The following is an 18,566-nucleotide window of genomic DNA, read 5'->3' as shown; positions in this document are numbered from 1 at the left end:
CAATGTTGTGCTATCATGCTGTAGTGCAAATATACAAAATATATATTCAAAACTATCTCCTTTTGAAAATATAACCATTGTGAAGTACCTTCACTGATTCTTGGAGAATACAGATCCATGTCAGATTTGAGGAGGAGGGTGAAACTGGGGAGCAGTCTGGTTCAGGCATGTAAATGCTTCAGCTGACTGGAATATGCAGCACATCTGCTTATATTCTGCTGCAGTAATTCAACAGAGACTTTGCATAGTCATATAGTCAGTGTGAAACCCCATTGATTCAGCTACTCTTGTTAGGTGTTCCCTTCCTTGTGATGCCACACATGCGCAGCTCCTCTTGTCTTCTGCAGTACTCACATCATGGGTATGGTGCAGTAAGTTCCTGCAGCACTTTGAGTGTCCCACAGCATTGCATGTTGGATTGATAACTTAGTCATACTGGTGTAATGCACTGAAATTCTGACTGTATACGGTGCATGTGTTTCTCTTTACATGTGCTTAGCCAACACTATGGGTTAGGCTTGTAAAGGCTCCAGGGCCATTAGCCTAGAACACACCTGTGAACTAGTAAATGAGATATGATGTTATGCAGTTTTCTATGATAACTGGTACAGTACTTCAGTTTCAGCAATCAGAGCTCAGTAAATACTGTTTTATACCTCCATGCTTAGCTCAAAAATCCAAAGATAATGCCTGTCAGTACTGTTCAACTTGAGACCAGTTGCTGGCAGAACATTTTCTACCAGCTGCTGATCTATCTGAGATTTCATTCACATGTACTGAAAATACAGAGTTGGAGTTTGAACCTAGTGGTAATGTGTGCTCTTCAAGTCCGTGTTTGTTGTGGAAGAGATCAGTGTGTGCAGTCTGAAATTAGTTCATAGGTAAGTGTTAGGTTAGCTGTCCTTGTGGGTTATTTTAAGCCTTGCCTATTTCCTTCAGAGCTGAAAATCAAATCCTGTACCTTGTGTCCATGAGGTAAACACCTTAACCATTGTGCCAACCCCTGATTCAAACTCTGCACTCAGCACCAGTGCGTGTGCTGTCTGGGTCACCACTAGACACCGAAGGGTAATTCTTTTTATGAGTAGCACTAATGATGCACTGCTTGTTAATAAACTGAGAAAAAATGTGCCAAAACTACCAAACAAAAATACACGTTTTTATACGTTTCTACGAGTCGTGATTTAAGCAACTTGCGGAGAGTCTGGGTTCCGTGTATTTTTGTTCACTGCTTGTTAATGTCACTGTGCACAATGCTTGCATATCAAGGCAAATTGTACTTATGAATTCCCTGGTTAATCATAAGACTGTTCTGTAGTTGTAGTTCTTCTCTAAATTGTTTTTGCCAAAAAGTAAGCCTATGAGGTACAGGTACCTCCTTTGTAGAGGCAGTCCAGGAGCATTGGTCTAGCCATGAATTGAACAGAGTTGCATGTAATGCAGGTAAACACTGAGCGAATCTACTCCTGTGCAAAAGGGTGACACTCACTGGCAGCTAATAGCTTTATCCTAGTTGTGCTGTGCTTCCAGCCCATTACTGATCTTTGTCCTGTGCTTTTCTCCTCCTTTGCTTGTTGCCTGAGAGATTCACTGTTGTCATTACTGAGTTTCATGTTTTCTTATATCCTCATGTAGATATACACTCATCACATTGACTTTGACAGCATGTAAAGATGACCAACAATCCTATCTTGAGTATAAGATTGCCATTCCTTTTTGAAAACATAGTTCCTTTCTTGTTTTTGTGAACAACCGCCCCACCACCACCACATTCTTTCACATTACCACATGTATACAATGTTCAGATTCTCATTCATGGACTTCTTTGTATATTTTTTTCTGTTACTTTAGCGTTTTGGAGCCTTTTGGGATACTTGAAAATTTCTGTCATGTTGTTATATCCTTTTCTGTCAGATTATATACAGCAAGCTGATTTTGCCTGTTTAGAATGGCTACTTGCCCAAACCATGTAACATGCCCTTGTGGGGTTAGGGTCTTCAGAACTGCACATTTTGATCCAAAGTGGGGGTCGCACTACCTCTTTAGACTGAGGAATAACACATTCTTTCTGTTAGAAATATCTGCTTGTCAAGTCCATCTCCTGCCCAAGCTTTATTTGCTGCATTCTGCCTTTGTTTGCAGAGGTTATGTCATCAGACATGCATTGTTTACTGCTGCTAAGCACTTAGTTAATTCCAGCCCTACTCTTTCTGGTAAGGATGAGAAATTACTAATAGGTATGGGAATAAAAGTGTATACTTCTGCAGCCTTGATTTTCAGAATTTTGAATTGTCAGGCTGATATGTTAAAGTTTGTTCTGACAAATTGCAAAAGTATGAGGAATGTTTTATGTGAAGTTTCTTCTAGTGAGACAAACTCTCTTGAAATGACTTAGTTTTGTCTGTTGCACAGATCACTACTCATTGTTTGGGAGTCTGTGGATACTTCCTTCAGTGCTCTCGTCATCGGTACTCTTTTGAGGAGGTTTGCATGGCTGAATTCTCAGAGCCTCCCATATGATGTTAAAAATGATATTTTAAATTCTCCCTTGGATAGAGATTTAGTGTGTGGCCCTTCTGCTGCAGATGAGGTCAGAAAGTGTGATGAAAGGGACAAGCTGATTCTGGGAATCTCTAGGATTTTTCAACCCTTCTTTTCCAAATTTTGTAAGGGATTTTCTGTCTCGTCATCTAATTTTGGCAAAAACAGAATAAACAATCTCAACAAAATACAGGTAAATAAGATGTTCAGGAAGAAATGACAAGGGGGTTCCAAAAAGAAGTCTCGAACCTCCCCAAACCAGGGACAGTCCAAAAAGTCTAAATAACCATTCAAGAGACCTCATGAACCCATTTTTTCTTCTGGACAGTATGAATCTCCTTTTTTCCTTTGGTAACAGTTTGGCAACAGATAGCTTCAGACAAGTGGGTTCTGAAAAATCATTCATCAAGGTTACAGATGCAGTGGAAGGAAATTCCCCCTTTGTAGGGGTCATTCCTCATCTTCCAGATCAGACTGTCTTGTTTTTACCAGTTCATCATCACGTGCTGTCTCAAGGAGTGACAAAACCAGATGTTCATCGTGTTTCACTGTTGCAGTCATTACACTTGGGTTATCCTGCTGGCAGGCTACCCGCAGTCGGCCTGAATTGCAAAGCCCTGGTCCGGCGTTGGTTGCTGTCGCCTCTTCCCTGACGTCAGTGCACCAGGGGTATAAAAGATGCAGCCCTGAGATTTTCGAAATTGAATTTCAGATCCAAAGTCTTCTATAAAGCTAAGTACCCCGTTGGGGAAATATTTTTCTTGCTCCAGACCGATGTCAGTAAAAGTTAACAATTATATTTCTTGTGGGAAGCAAATACCTCATAAGGATTTTCATTCTTACTGTATTCCTTGCCTAGGCCCTGATCACAACGTTGCTAGTTGTCAGTTTTGTGCTAGATTTAACCAATGCACTATTAATTGTCGGTACGATTTTGCTTTTCATTACTTTGGCCGAAGGTTTAACTATATAACGCCGTCGGAACAGCCGACGACCGGAATTCATAAAAAGCGCAAGGAAAAAGAAAAGGACAGGCATCCGAGGTCCAAAACTGACGACAAAGCCTCTTCTAGGCCAGTCGCTGGTTCGCCGGTTCTAAGTGAGGCGCTTTCGCAACCCCTGACACCCGCTACCTCAGAGCCACAGGCTGCCTCCGACTCCCACATGGAGACAACTGGGCCTCTGGATACTCAAGATATTGGGCCTTCAGAAACTAATCCCTCAGATGGGTCCAGAGCCGCTGAGCAGACATCGGCTTCTGAGGGTGTTTTCAGACCTACACAGCTGTATATCAAGCCAACTTCAGCATCCAAGACAAAGACTAAAACAGTTTTAAAGACAAGGAAACAAGTACAGCATTCTCCAGGACAGACTTCCATGCCTAAGAAACAGATGCTCAAAATGGCCGAAGACCTAATTACTTTGATCAGGGGTTCCCATCCCCCTCCTTATAAGAGGCCTAGGCAAGATACTGAATATGATTCCTCTGATCAGGTTTCCATTTCCTCTGACTCCTCTTCAGAACAGGGATACTATATTCCTCCCTATGAGGATTCTGATGCTGAAGAATCTATTCCTTCAGCTTCTCCTCCTGAGGATTACTCATTTGGGGAAACCCTGTATACCATGAGGGAGCATTTCCACTGGGAGAGCCAAGATTATTCAGATTCTAAGAAAAGGCTCAGAGACTTTGTTCTTCTTCTACCTCAGCATAGACCTCTTGCTATTCCACCTGTTCTAGACATTGTAGATGATGTATTTTCAGAGTCCGGACAGTCTCCCAACTCTTTACCTCCTGCGCCTGTTAAGCCAGACAGATACTACAGGGTTCCAGATTCTCATAAATTTCTATATAAAAACCCCGCTGCTGACCCAGAAACTAATTCTCAGGGTCCCAAAGGGGTCAAGGCTGCTACTGCAAAAAACCCTATCCCCTCAGAGATTCTAGGGCACTGGACAGATGGGGGAAAAACGTTTACACTTCTGCTACCTTGGCTGTAAGGGCTTTAAATTGTCAGTTTCATATGCTTAAATATCAGCAATACTTAATGTCTCTGTTAAAACAGAAAATGTTGACAAATTCTGAATGTTCTGAGAACAAGGAATTGCAGGATTTATTGCATGCAGCTGAACAAGTGTGAAAACATACTTTGCAATGTGGTTATGATTCACTGGAGGCCTCTTGCAGGGCCGCTGTAACAGGTTATGTTATTAGAAGGCATGCTTGGTTAAAGGAACAGACTCTGCCTGATCATGTTAAAGCAAAATTATTGGATGCTCCATTACAGCATGATACTTTGTTTGGTGTTAAGGCAGAAGAGATGTTGAAGAAAATGGAGGATAAAGCTAAATCTATGCAGACAGTGAAGGATTTCTTACAGGTACAGCCACCCAGATTTAGCAGGAACTGGCCTTCTAAGAATTGGTCCTTTCCTGTGTCAGACAGGCCACAAAGAGGCAGATATAGACGCCCTAGAGGCAGACAACAGTCCCAGGGCTCATACAGGCCCAAACAATGGGGTGCTTCTACCTCCAAAAGAGGAGAAGACAAATCACAGCCATATAGGAAACAGTCCCAATGACTTCCCTCTGCCAGTGCCAAGCATTTATCTTTTGGCAGCACTCTTAGGGTGAAAGCTAGTACTTTTTTCACAAAATTGGCACACGATCACCCAGTACAAATGGGTCCAGAATATAGTCTCTCAGAGCTACAGGTTCCACTTTCACACCCTTCCAAAGGCAAAGGGTATGCCAGACCTGCCACACAATCAATGGGAAGAGGCACAAAAACAAGTTTCATCTCTCATGGACATGAGGGCTATTCAGCCAGTGCCACAACAAGAGCAGGGACAAGGATTTTACTCGAGACTTTTCTTAGTACCAAGAAAGGACAAAGCATGGAGACCAATTCTGGACCTGTCGATTCTAAATACTTTTCTGGACGTTCCGAAATTCAAAATGTTGACTCTGCAGCAGCTTCTGCCCATGCTGGGCAAGAAGGCTTGGCTTGTAACTTTGGACCTCAAAGAGGCATACCTGCATGTCCCAGTCAGACAATCTTGCAGAAGATACCTCAGATTCATTGCTGGCTCAATGCACTACCAATTCTCTGCACTGCCCTTTGGCTTATCTACTGCGCCCAGAGTCTTCACAAAATGCCTGGCACCAGTAATTGCATTTTGCAGACAAAAAGGAATTCAAATATATCCCAACTTGGACGACTGCCTTATTCAAGCAGAGACCAAAGACATTCTACTAAAGCATTTGGCGTTTGTAAAAAGATTACTAATTATTTGCCTAGGGTACACAGTAAACGAAAAGAAATCAAAACTAGTACCCTCTCGAGATAATATTCCTGGGTGCAAGCTTAAATACAACTGCCCAGATGGCTTATCTCACACCATACAAACAAAGGCAACTGACTTCTTACTTCGAAAGCATGGCAACAAAGACCCAGTTATCTGCAAGAAAAATTCTGCAGGCTCTGGGCTACATGGCCTCCTGCATTCTGCTAATTCCATATGCAAGACTGAATATGAGGAAACTACAATGGTATCTAAAAAGTAAACTCAGAAAAAACGAACAAACTGCAACAAAATGAAGGAGGAAAAAGGACCACACCAGATATACAAAACAGTTCCAATTTGCGCTTTTGATTACTAAAATAAGCAAACTTCTTCAGACCCTGAAGAAGTTTGCTTATTTTAGTAAACAAAAGCGCTAATGGAACTGTTTTGAGTATCCGGTGTGGTCCTTTTTCCTCCTTCATTTTGGTATCTAAAAAGTGTTTGGACTCAACATTGCCACAGCCTGGAATCATTAATTTCACTCATTCCCTGCCTGCAACAGGAGTTTCGATGGTGGGCACAGGCCTGTCACCACAACAAGGGACAGCCATTCACTTTACCCACAGCCAGGCAAACACTAACAACAGATGCATCAGATTATGCCTGGGGGGCCCACATGGCAGGAAAATGTATTCAGGGCACATGGCCCCCAAGCCAAAGGCATCTTCACATCAATCAAAAAGAGATGCTAGCTGTACAAAATGCCCTGACAGCCTTCAAGGACCTACTTCATCCAGGACAGCTGCTGATAAAGACGGACAACACCACAGTTATGTGGTAAATAAACAAGCTGGGGGGCACACATTCCTACCCCCTCTGCAGACCAGCCATGATTTTGTGGAACACAGCATTGACCTACCAAGTACACCTGCAAGCACAATTCTTGCCAGGAAAAACAAATGCCCTGGCGGACGAACTAAGCAGAAACCTCATGGATCCTCACGAGTGGAAACTAGATCCACAAATCTTCAGCATGATGATAAGGACATGGGGATGCCCAGACATAGATCTTTTTGCCTCCCCTCACAACTGCCAACTTCAGAGATTTTGCACAAGGACTTATCACAAACAAGCATGGAAAGTGGATGCCTTGTCATTCAGCTGGAACAACCTTACAGTATATGCCTTTCCTCCACTGCCTCTCCTCCCCAAGGTACTCCTAAAGGTCAGACAAGAGAAGCCACAAATGATACTAATTGCCCCAGATTGGCCACGCCAGCACTGGTACCCAATCCAAAAGAGCTTGTCCCAAGGTCCAGCCTGGACATTGCCTCAAATTCCTCATTTAGTGTCCCAACAAAACAATCAGATCCTGCACAGCCAACTCAGAACCATAAATCTAGCTGCATGGCGGATAGTGTAACCATTCAGAATAGACCTCTCTCTAAAGCGGTTATGGATGTTATTTTGGAGGCCAGGAGGCCCAGCACCAGAAAATCTTATGCAGAAAATGGAAGAGATTCTGTGCTTGGAACCAGGCACAAGGAATTGACATGCTTGTTCCAAATATTCCTCAAATTTTACAATATCTAACTGAGATGCTGGACAAAGGCCTATCCTTCTCATCAATTAAGATCCATGCCTCTGCCATTTCAGCTCATTACAATACAGACCCACCTATTTTTTCACATCCATTGCTTAGGCAGTTCCTCAGGGGGGCCAAAAACATAAGACCTCCAAGGAGAGTACCAATACCTGCATGGGACCTCAATTTTGTCTTGGAAAAACACACTGCCTCCTTTCAAGACAGCCAATACAGCTGAGATAAAATTCTTATCTTGGAAAACAGCTCTGCTCCTAGCAATAACTTCAGCAAGAAGAGTCTCAGAGTTACAGGCATTAATGGCTGTGGAACCTTTTATCTTCCATCCGGACAGGGTTTCTCTAAGGACAAACCCAACATTTATGCCTAAGGTAGTGTCCAGTGTGGCTCTTAACCAAACCATTCATTTGCCTACTTTTTTCCCAGACCCGCAGAATAAAGGGGAGAGACTTCTGCATTCTTTGGACATACACAGACAGCTAGACTTCTACTTGGACAAAACTAAAGCTTTCAGAAAGGCTGAGCAACTTTTAGTGGCATATGCTGCAGGATCACAAGGAAAGGTGATGTCAAAGCAGACTATTTCAAAATGGATAGGACACTGCATTCATTTCTGCTATTCACAACATGGCAAGTCAGTGCCTAAGGGCATTAGACCACATTCTACCAGGGCAGCAGCCACCTCAGCAGCCTTCCTCAGAGGAGTACCAACCAAGGATATTTTGGAGGCTGCAACTTGGACTTCAGTGCACACTTTTACTAAGCACTACCACTTACCTATTTACTCTAAATTCAGAGCAGGCTTTGCCACTGCAGTTCTGCAGGGCCGTATAGCCACTCCTAATTCTATTTAGACCCAGCCGCTCAACCTCAGCTTTGGGATTCAACCCAAGTGTAATGACTGCAACAGTGAAACACGATGAACATAGTACAGTTGTATACCTACCATAAATGTAGATGTTCGAGTGTATTCACTGTTGCAGTCCAGGTTACCCACCCACCATCCCCCTTTCTTTGCTGGGACTTATCTGTACTTCTCTATCCTATACAACCTATGTGATGTATTTGCTTGTAGATGAAGGTATTGTTTATTTTAGTGCATGTTTTTATAAGCAATGTTTTTTAGCCTCCCCTTTTGGGGGCACCTGACATCTGGGGCAAGAAAAACTGAAGAAAATGGCGTCTGCTGCATCTTTTATACCCCTGGCGCACTGACGTCAGGGAAGAGGTGACAGCAACCGACGCTGGACCAGGACTTTGGAATTCAGGCCGACTGCGGGTAGCCTGCCAGCCGGATAACCCAAGTGTAATGACTGCAACAGTGAATACACTCGAACATCTACATTTATGGTAGGTACACAACTGTACTTTCCTCCCTCCAAGGTGGGAAGGGTTTTTATTCAAGGATATTCCTAGTGTCAAAGTAAGAAAATTCTTGGAGACCAGTTCTGAATCTTTCTTTTCTAAACTTGTTTGTGATATTGCCAAAAATTCAGAATGATGCCACTTTACAACCTGTTACCTTTTCTTCTTCTTTCAAGTTTCTTGGCAATACTAGACTTAAAAGATGCTTCTCATCACATCCCTATTACCCAGACTAAAGACATTTTGTGTGTGTCTGGATCGCTTTATCAGTTGTCTGCCTTACCCTTTGACCTACCTGCCAAGAGTGTTCATGAACTGTCTAGCAACAGTTAGAGCTCATTGCAGGCTACAGGGTATCCACATTTTTTCCATATTTAGATGACTTGCTTATCTTTACAGAGTATTTTCCAAAATGTCAGGAATCTCTCTCTTAGGTGAGAGATCTTTTACACAAGCTGGGATTCCAAGAGGACATTCAAAAGCCTTTTTGATTTCTTGCCACAGGATTGTTTTCCTCAGTTGTCAACTAGAATGAGCTTTTCTTCCACATGAAAAAATAGATCTTTATCTAGATCTCTTTCTAAGGTTTTCCACTCAGACTTTGGTCACTACTAAGGAATACCTCAAGATTTTGAGTCTCATGACATCTATGATTCTCATGATACCCCAGGCAAGACTCCACATGAGAAAGATACAGAGATATCTGAACACTTTTTGGTCCCAGGATCAACACTCTATTTTTCTTTTCAAATCCCAGTGGTGGAGTTTGTCAGAAGAGAAGTATTTTATAAGAGACAACATATATTCTTAAACCCAGTTCTCCCCTTCTATCCTGCTTCAAAGCAGTTAGTCACCACAGACACTTTGGAATTTGCTTTTGGGGAAGTTTCAAGAAGAGGTGTGGGACGCCAAGGACAGATTGAAAGCATACAAATATCAAGGAAATGCTTGCTCTTATTAAGACGCTCAACTCTCTGAACCAGCTTTGGTCCCTGAGACCTGTTCAAGTAGTTATAGAACATACGACAGTCAAGAGGTATACCAGCAAACAAAGGAAAAACCAGGTTTGTACCATTTTTTCAGACTACAGGCATCTTACATTTGGTCCAAGCAAAATTGTGTGGCAGATGAGCTGAGCAGGACCAGGGCAGACCCTCACAAATGGAAACTAGATCAGGAGGTCTTCCAAGATTTGCTCCATCTGCAGGGAGTTCCTCTAGTAGGCCTCTTTGCCTCCTCTCTGATCAGTCAACTGGCAAGATTCTCTTCTAGGACTCCATGCAACAAGGCCTGGAAGTCAGTTGCCTTTTCTTTTCCTTGGACAGGAATATTCCTGTATGCTTGTCTACCCTTTCCACTCACATCCAGGGTACTTCTGAAGATAAAGAAGGAATCCCCCAAGATCAGTGTGGTGACTTCCTTCTGTCCCAGGCTCCCATTGTTTTCCCTTCATTTGGAAGTGGCCAGGGACAGTTGCCACAAATTTCCTCAAAGACTGGATGTACTCATACAAGAACAGGGGTATCTGATACACCCTGACATCAGCTGACTGCTGGAATGATAGGGTCTTAATTCCTAAGGACGTGCAGCAATTACAAATAGAGGCAAGAAAGCCTGCTACTAGAAAATCATATATTAGCAGATGGAAATTTTTTTTAGTTGGTGTCTGCAACATAACTAGCACCCATTCACAGCTGGTTGTTCTCTGTTTCTACAATATTTGTTTAAATTACTATCCTATGCCTTTTCTTATTCCTCTGTCAAGATTAATTTTTCATCCATTTCATCATATCTGCCAGTGGATCCTCCTTTCAATGCGGTCTCATGTCAAAATGTTCTTTACAGAGGTTTTGCATAAGAGGTCTCCAAGAAAAATGGTGACCCCCTCCTTGAAATTTTAATTTGGTGTTAGAAAAGCTAACACTTGCTTCATTTGAGCCATCTAATCTGGCTGTCTTAAGGTTGTTATCATGTAAAACAGTTTTACTGATTGCTCTGATCCCTCAAGAAGTGCATCTGAGCTGCAAGCTCTCATGGTTAGTTAACTGCATCTCTTTTTCCATAGGGGCAGAGGTTCTTTGAGAACTAATCCTTCTTTTATGCCTTAAGTAGTATCAAGAGTTTACTTTAAGCCAAACATCTATCTCTCTGTTTTATTTCCTGAACCTAAAAATGAGGGAGAGAAGATACTCCATACCTTGGATGTCCACATACAACTCGGGTACTATCTTAGCAGAACTAAATTTTTCACATCTTCGTATCAATTGTTCATTTTTTGTAAAGGTAAGAAGGGATAATCTATGTCAAAACAAGGCTATTTCCAAATGGTTGTCTAAGGCTGTTACCTTTGTTATAGTCACCGTAACAAAACTATTCCAGGCATGATCAAGGGCCCATTCTACCAGGGCCTTGGCCTTGTCTGTGGCTTTTTGGAAAGAGCTGTATTCTAGAAATATTCTAGAAGCTGCTACTTGGTCTCTACGTACTTTTACAAAGCACTATAAGCTTGATTCCTTCTCTGGATCCAGATCTAGCTTTGTTAGTACCAGTCTCCAAGGGCACCAAGACTCTTCTCCTTCCACATTCCAGATGTTCCATACTGCAACAGTGAACATAGTATAGCTGTGTAAGTAAAACTTATAACAGAGATGTTCAGATGATCAGTGCTGCAGTAGCTGTTTCCTCCCCCCTCCCCCCCCCCCGTTCTTTGGTGTGTTTATGTCTGGGTATGAACATTTATTTTTTGTTGTTCCTAGCATTGCCCTTTCAGGTCTCATACTCCCTCTCTCTGCTGGCATGAAAACTCTGAAGGGCTTTGCGTCCAAACTTGTCTTTTAGTCAGCTCAGCTCAAGCTACCTGACAGCTTGGGCACATGGAAGAATGCCCTAAGCTTTGGAAGCTGGCCATTTATTATATCCTTGGCAAGACATAACCCATATAGGTAATGCTTACTGCAGCAGTGATCATTCAGACAGCTACTATTATGGTAAGTTTTACTTACACAACTGTACTGTCCATTACTGGCATCCTGCCAAAAAGAAATATTCAAAGAAGCACATCCTAGAGAATTATTGAAAGACTAAGGGCAGTCTTCCGAGTCTGAAGAATCCTAAGCTTGAGAACAGCCGATTCAGTAAGATGCTTTCCAATCCCCGAGTGTGGCATCTAGTTGTCAGAGTTTTCTGAAATTATCACTCTGAAGACCATTCATGCTGACAGATGTAGACACATCCTATTGAGCTAAATCCTCTGGTGGTCAGTCCAGAGGCTATTCACTTGCCTCTGATTCTGACATCTGGATTGTAATTAGTAGGAGTGAGGGTAGCATCCCCTCATTTTTAGTCTACAAGAATGTGATCAAGTTCTTGAATCAAGGTCTTATGTAGGGTAACACAGTCCAAGCCAAAACAGATGTGTTCCAGCTTGCCACAGTGTGAGCTGGGCAGACCCTCTTTCCTTTCCCCAGTACAGATTTCTGCACAGGAATTCTGAATTTTTCAGGTTGCCCATACATTTTGTAGAATTTCTGAGAACCAAACACCCATCTGGAGAGCAAGAAGTAAAGGGAAGCCTTGCCCACTAAGAGTACTGACCCCACTCACACAGAGGTGACCAGATGGTCCTCCCCATTCCTTTATGAATCTAACACTGAAGATGCTTCATTCTCTGCATTTCCCCAGGGTAAGTCTCATTTGGGGAATCCTTGCATAGAATGAGGGAGAGCTTCAAATAAGAAGCTAAGGAATTTTTCCTGACCCATTTAATTTATTACAGCCTTATGTTTACAGGCATTTGAAGCCTACAGGCTTTAAATATTGCCTGTTCATATTTGCATCAATAATTACAAAACCGTGTTACATACAAGATATTAAAATATTTCATCTTAAAGCTTATACAATAACAAATACAACTGTATTGATATGTGACATCTGTCTTGTGCAGATAGAGATTCCAATTTTTATTTGTATGCTGTTTATTTATATTGTAATAATTTTCATATTTTTAAATATCTCAACACTCAAGTGACAGAAGTGGAATTGTTTAACATTTTATGAAAGCTCACTGCTGTATAAGAAAAATGCTGCTAGGAGTATGTGTTGCTTGAATGGCTACTTGAGATACCTTAAGCTGTTTAAATCCAATTTAAGACATATAATTGAATGAATGCAACTATTGTAAAGGTTACTTTGAACAGTTTGCCAGTTACAGTTTTGTAGTATCACTTATAATCCTAGAGATATGAACATCAGTTTGAACTGTGAGATCATAACTTAATTATTCTAAAAGTCTTAGCACATGTTCACTGGGAGTTTGAATACAAACTCAAAAGAGCTCCATTGGAGGGAATGAGTTAAGGTATAGGTAGCTTATAGGCCTGCATCAGCCTAAGCCAATGCCCACTCCTCTAGTTATAGAAGTCCTGGACAATGCTTTTTGTAAATTATTATCTGCAGATTATTTTAAAAGGAAAGACAGATTCTGTTTCTGTTCGACAACTATCTAACTTTCACAGACTAAATTTCAAAAAAGTTGCTTTCAGTTCAAGTCTGCCCTGATTCCAAAAGACTTGCTTTCAGTGTAAGTGACTTACTTCAGTGTAAGGCCCATCTGTAAACAGGCGTACACTAGGGGCCAAATTCCAAAAGTCACTTGTACTGAGAGCAAGTGTTTTGGAATCAGGCCTCCTGGAATGTAATCATCTAGAGCTGTTACTGTCTTTTCTTTATATTTTCTTGGGAATGTTACTAGGATTTGACAACTTCTAATTTGGGGTGAAAGTTAATCCAAGGTCTTCTAGTTCACAGGCTTGTTGGAATTTATTTCTTCCTGAAGCTTTAGTTGACTACAGTAAGTGGTTGGAAATAATGTTTGCAAATGGTTTCATGTGTTTATTTGTGAAAGCTTGTGACTGTTCTTTTATTAACATGGGGTATCCTTATACAATTAGTAGTACCATATTAGTAATTTGATAGATGATGTGTACAGTGAATCTGGGAAAGGGGTACAGTAAACAGAGAGGTATCAGTAGCCACTCCTGAAAAGTTTGGTTACGTTTGTTACTATTAGTAAGATTGCACTAAAAGGCACACTGCTAAAACTGAGCTCGGAGGAATATTTCAAGATGTCAGTTGCATGACTGGTTAAAAATTGCAGATTAAAAGGACTCCCAAATACTGGTTTAAATAATGACTCAAGAGCTACCTTGTGTGAAGATGAAGTTCAGTCCGCTGGACCTGATGACGGACTAGCAGAGACTGTAAGTATGCAGCATGCAGTTAAAGGACCACCAAATGTGTCCCCAGATGAACTTAAGTGCAACTAGAACTAGAGAGTCTAGGACTGTAGCTGGAGATGAGGTGCTTTAAGAAGCCAAGAAAATGAATCAGTTTGTAATGGAAGAGGAACAACAACTGAAACGGCAAGAAGCCACAGAGGAAGAACAGAAGCTTCGGCATAGACTAGAACTGGAAATGAGATACAGAGAGATCAAAGCAGCTGAGAGAATGAAGCAGCTTGAAGCTACTGAAAAGAAAAAGAAGAGAAATCTAAAGAAAAGCAAAAGGAATGTCTGCATTTGAAGGAACTCATGACTCTTCGAGTGCAATTGTGTTGTAGATGGTGATATTCAGACATGGGTACCAAGATCAATGTTACCTGTTTTGTTGATTAAAAAGAGGCTGATGACTTTGATAATTTTATTCAGGCATTTGAATGTATGTTAATTAGAAACTGTCGAAGGGCAGTAGGTGAGGTTTTTAGTCCCTTTGTTCATGGATAAAGCCATGCTTGCTGTGAATAACATGACTGATGTAAGGTACGGTGCATCCATATAGAATGTTTCAAGCTTACACCTAAACCTTTTAGGAAAAAGTGTAGAAAGCGTAGAAGAAAAGCAGATAGTGCCACTGATTTCTTTGTAAAAATAAGTGTTTATTTCATAGATGGATGAGGGTATGCCACTTTTGAAATTGTTAGATCTTGTAATTAGACAACAAATGCTTATAGATTCATAGATAGTTACTAGGCTAATGACCTGGGGACCTTTCCAAAGCCTAGCCAAGTTTCATGAAAGAATAATGATACCCTGTATCCAAATAGGACATTGAGGTCCAGGCTACCTCTGTCCATAAGGGACATGGGTGCCAGGCCTGGTGTAAATTTACTATTCCCCATCCACTGGTCTAGGTTGTGCTTAAACTGAATAGTAGACAAGTTCTGCTGTACATGGATGGGAAGCCTTTTTCATTGGAAGGGCAGTCTCTGGGACACATATCTGTCTCTGTAGCATGTTCTGTTTACATTGCAGACAAAATTCAGGTCCTTAGACCTTATATTTCTGGTACTCTTTGGCTTACGAATATGCAGGAGATTCATAAGTGTGGGGTTTGTGGATGCCTTGTAAGCCAGGCATCGATCACCCCTCAGCAATCTATAGGAGACCACGTAGAGGGAAAGGGCTTTAAGGCACTCAGCATAACGCAATTTTGTTATACCTTGTATCCTTTTTTGTAAGGAACGTCTGAGTTCACTCCAGTTGTTGCATATGCCTGGTCAGGTACATACCAAAAGGAGCATTGTACTCTGTTACTGAAGGGAGCATTGTACACTGTCATCATCCTCAGTATGCACTCTGTTACTGAAGAGAGCACTGTACAGTATCATCATACTCAGTATGTACTCTGTTACTGAAGGGAGCATTGTATGCTGTCATCATACTCGGTATGTACTCTTACGGAAGGGAGTATTGTATGCTGTCATCATACTCAGTATGTACTCTGTTACTGAAGGGAGCACTGTACAGTATCATCATACTCAGTATGTACTCTGTTACTGAAGGGAGTCATCATTCTCAGTATGTTCTTTGTTACTGAAGGGAGCACTGTACAGTATCATCATACTCAGCATGTACTCTGTTACTGAAGGGAGCATTGTATGCTATCATCGTACTCAGTATGTACTTTGTCACTGAAGGGAGCACTGTACAGTATCATCATACTCAGTATGTATTCTGTTACTGAAGGGAGCATTGTATGCTATCATCATACTCAGGATGTAATTTGTTACTGAAGGGAGCACTGTACAGTATCATCATACTCGGTATGTACTCTGTTACTGAAGGGAGCATTGTACACTGTCATCATCCTCAGTATGCACTCTGTTACTGAAGAGAGCACTGTACAGTATAATCATACTCAGTATGTACTCTGTTACTGAAGGGAGCATTGTACGCTATCATCATGCTCCATATGTACTCTGTTACAGAAGGGAGCACTGTACACTATCATCATACTCGATGTGTACTCTGTTACTGAAAGGAGCACTGTACACTCTCATCGTACTCCATGCGTATTCTGTTACTGAAGGGAGCATTGTACGCTATCATCATACACAGCACTTTGCCTGAGGGTATGAGGATCTGGGTGACAGACATGAAATGTGTCTCAGCTGATGAGATGGGTAAAATGCATCACCTCTGTGTAGTGAGCACAGCACAACTGCTTAAGATTGGTTTACCTAGCCTATACTTGGGTATATGAGACCCTATGAGAGCAGTCTAAACAACTGTATCAGGTTATAAAGGCAAGGGCGAAAGTCACCGTTTCCAGTATATTCCAGGATGCTGGGGTTGGATAGTTACAGTAAACCATGTGGGACATTTTCTGTTCAGGTGTCCACAGAAACCCCATTTTGATTCTAAACTATGATTGTAAAGTGTTTGCCTGCATAGGCTAAAAGAATGGCAAAGGTGATGCCAAAAAAAAAAATGGATCAGTGTGGATTTGCGGAGGGAAGAAAACATTTGACAACATTAATAGAACAATGTAAGAAAATGCCACTGTTGTTGATGGTATTGATGCAGAGAAAGTATCCGACAGAGAAAGTTGGGATTTTATGAGTAGGGCAATGGAGCATTTTCATTACTGACAAAATAAGGTAATTTAGGTGGATATATGAGGGATTCGGAGGCAAAAATTAAAGTGGGGGCTGCCTCTTTGATAAGTTTTGTTTGAACACAGGAACTAGGCAGGTGTCCTCTTTCCGTTTTGTTATTTGTGTTATATTTAGAACCATTTTCAAGGAAAATAAGGAATGAAATTCAAGGATATAATTGGTATGGTAATGAAGAAACGTCGGCTTTATTTGCAGATGATGATGTTTTGTACCTAATAAAACCAGAAAAGTACATGTCATTGTTGTGGAACATTCTGCCAAGTCTTTTCAGGATACAAAGTTAATGAACATAAAATTAAAGCACTAGCTGTAAACTATGTACCCATATATGAATTAGTTCAGCAATACCCGTGTCTATGGGGACATGATTATGGGAACATGATAAAATTAAGTACTTTGGAGTACGGGTTAAAAAGGAGTCTGTTATGGCAGATAAGGATATGTGGGGCATGACTAAACAAAAGATAATACAAAAACATAAATTGGAAGCTCTGTTTTATGGATAAGAATAACAACCTACAAGCAGTGAAAATGTTTTTAGACCTATAGTTTTATACACAAGTCAGGCATATTTTTATAAACAAGCCGAGACATTGTGAATAGCAATTACTAAAGAGCTGAAAGATTTTATCTGGGAGGGAAAGAGGATAAGAGTCAAGTGTGATAAGTTGGTCCTTCCACTAGAACAAAGTGGTTTGGGATTACCTGATTTGAATGGGGTATTTCAGAGCTACACAGTTAAAACTGCTATATACATAGCACAAGCAGAAAACTGTCATTCAAAGTAGAAAGGGATGATGATGAAATGGGGCGTGGCTCAAGAAATGAGTGACTGATTTTGGATGCAGATCCTTAAGGAGGATAACAGTAACCATACAGAATGTTATATTCATAAAGTAGCAGACAGTATTCTAAGAACTAAGTCAACACAGGAATGGAGAAAGGAGATTCTACCAATAGGAATGACTGCAATTAGGAGTACAGAGAATAGGCAAGAGGGGGATGGAATTTACTTGAGAAAACTGTCAAAGGAACCACGGTATTAGGAGCAAATAATTAGAGGGAAAGGTAATAAAATGGGAAGAGACCAAGAATTCATTTGGACTGCAGGCTAGATTGCCTTCCATGCATAGCTTTAAACTGTCCAGATTTTTGCTTCATGTTTTTGGACCCGTTCTTCATAAAATTGTGATTTTTGGCAAATTATTAGCAAGTCATTAAAGAATGAAGACAGAAAATAATGACAGACATTTGAGTTAAAAACTTTATACCCTTCGGAAATTTCACGCTAAAGCAAAACCTGTTATTCTATCAACTTTCTAAATTTGTAAGAGCAGTATTTAAAAAAAAAAAAACTGTCCCTATTTTTGGACCTTTGTCCCCCATTATTTATGGCTTTGTCTAGATTTCTTATTCTAAAAGGTTGAGAGGTCTGCTTCCCTGTCAAGGATTGATATGTCAGAGTATAGGCAAAGAGAAAGAAATAGGAGGATCTTAAGTGAAATACCAACACTGGTATAGTTTTTAGCAGAATCTAGAACAGAAGCTGCTGTTAAAAAAAGGATAACTTGTAGGACACGTAAAATATTGCATGAGAACTATAGGAATCAGTCAGAGCTTAAAAGGATTGTGAAGAGAGATTAGATGAGCAGTTCACCAAGAAAAGGGAGGATATATGTATGGCTCCCAAATATGCAACTAAGTCTAGAAGATTTAGGATCTTTGCCTGGATGTGTTTACATAGGTATTTTATACCTTAAGCAGATTTCAAATAATTTTTCCTCAGGTAGATAGCAAATGTTGGAGATATGATGGG

At 41.0% G+C, this 18,566-nt stretch overlaps 1 protein-coding gene across 2 annotated transcripts in view; it reads left to right on the top strand.

Annotated features, from left to right (window-relative positions):
• CHD1L (chromodomain helicase DNA binding protein 1 like) overlaps window positions 1–18,566 on the top strand; it is a 1,563,352-nt gene that overhangs the window by 942,525 nt on the left and 602,261 nt on the right. The window lies entirely within an intron of this gene.

Source organism: Protopterus annectens, chromosome 5.part0, assembly GCF_019279795.1.
Source record: "Protopterus annectens isolate FY-2018-M chromosome 5.part0, PAN1.0, whole genome shotgun sequence".
Taxonomy (NCBI): Eukaryota; Metazoa; Chordata; order Ceratodontiformes; family Protopteridae; genus Protopterus; species Protopterus annectens.
This window is presented reverse-complemented; position numbering and strand designations above follow the sequence as displayed.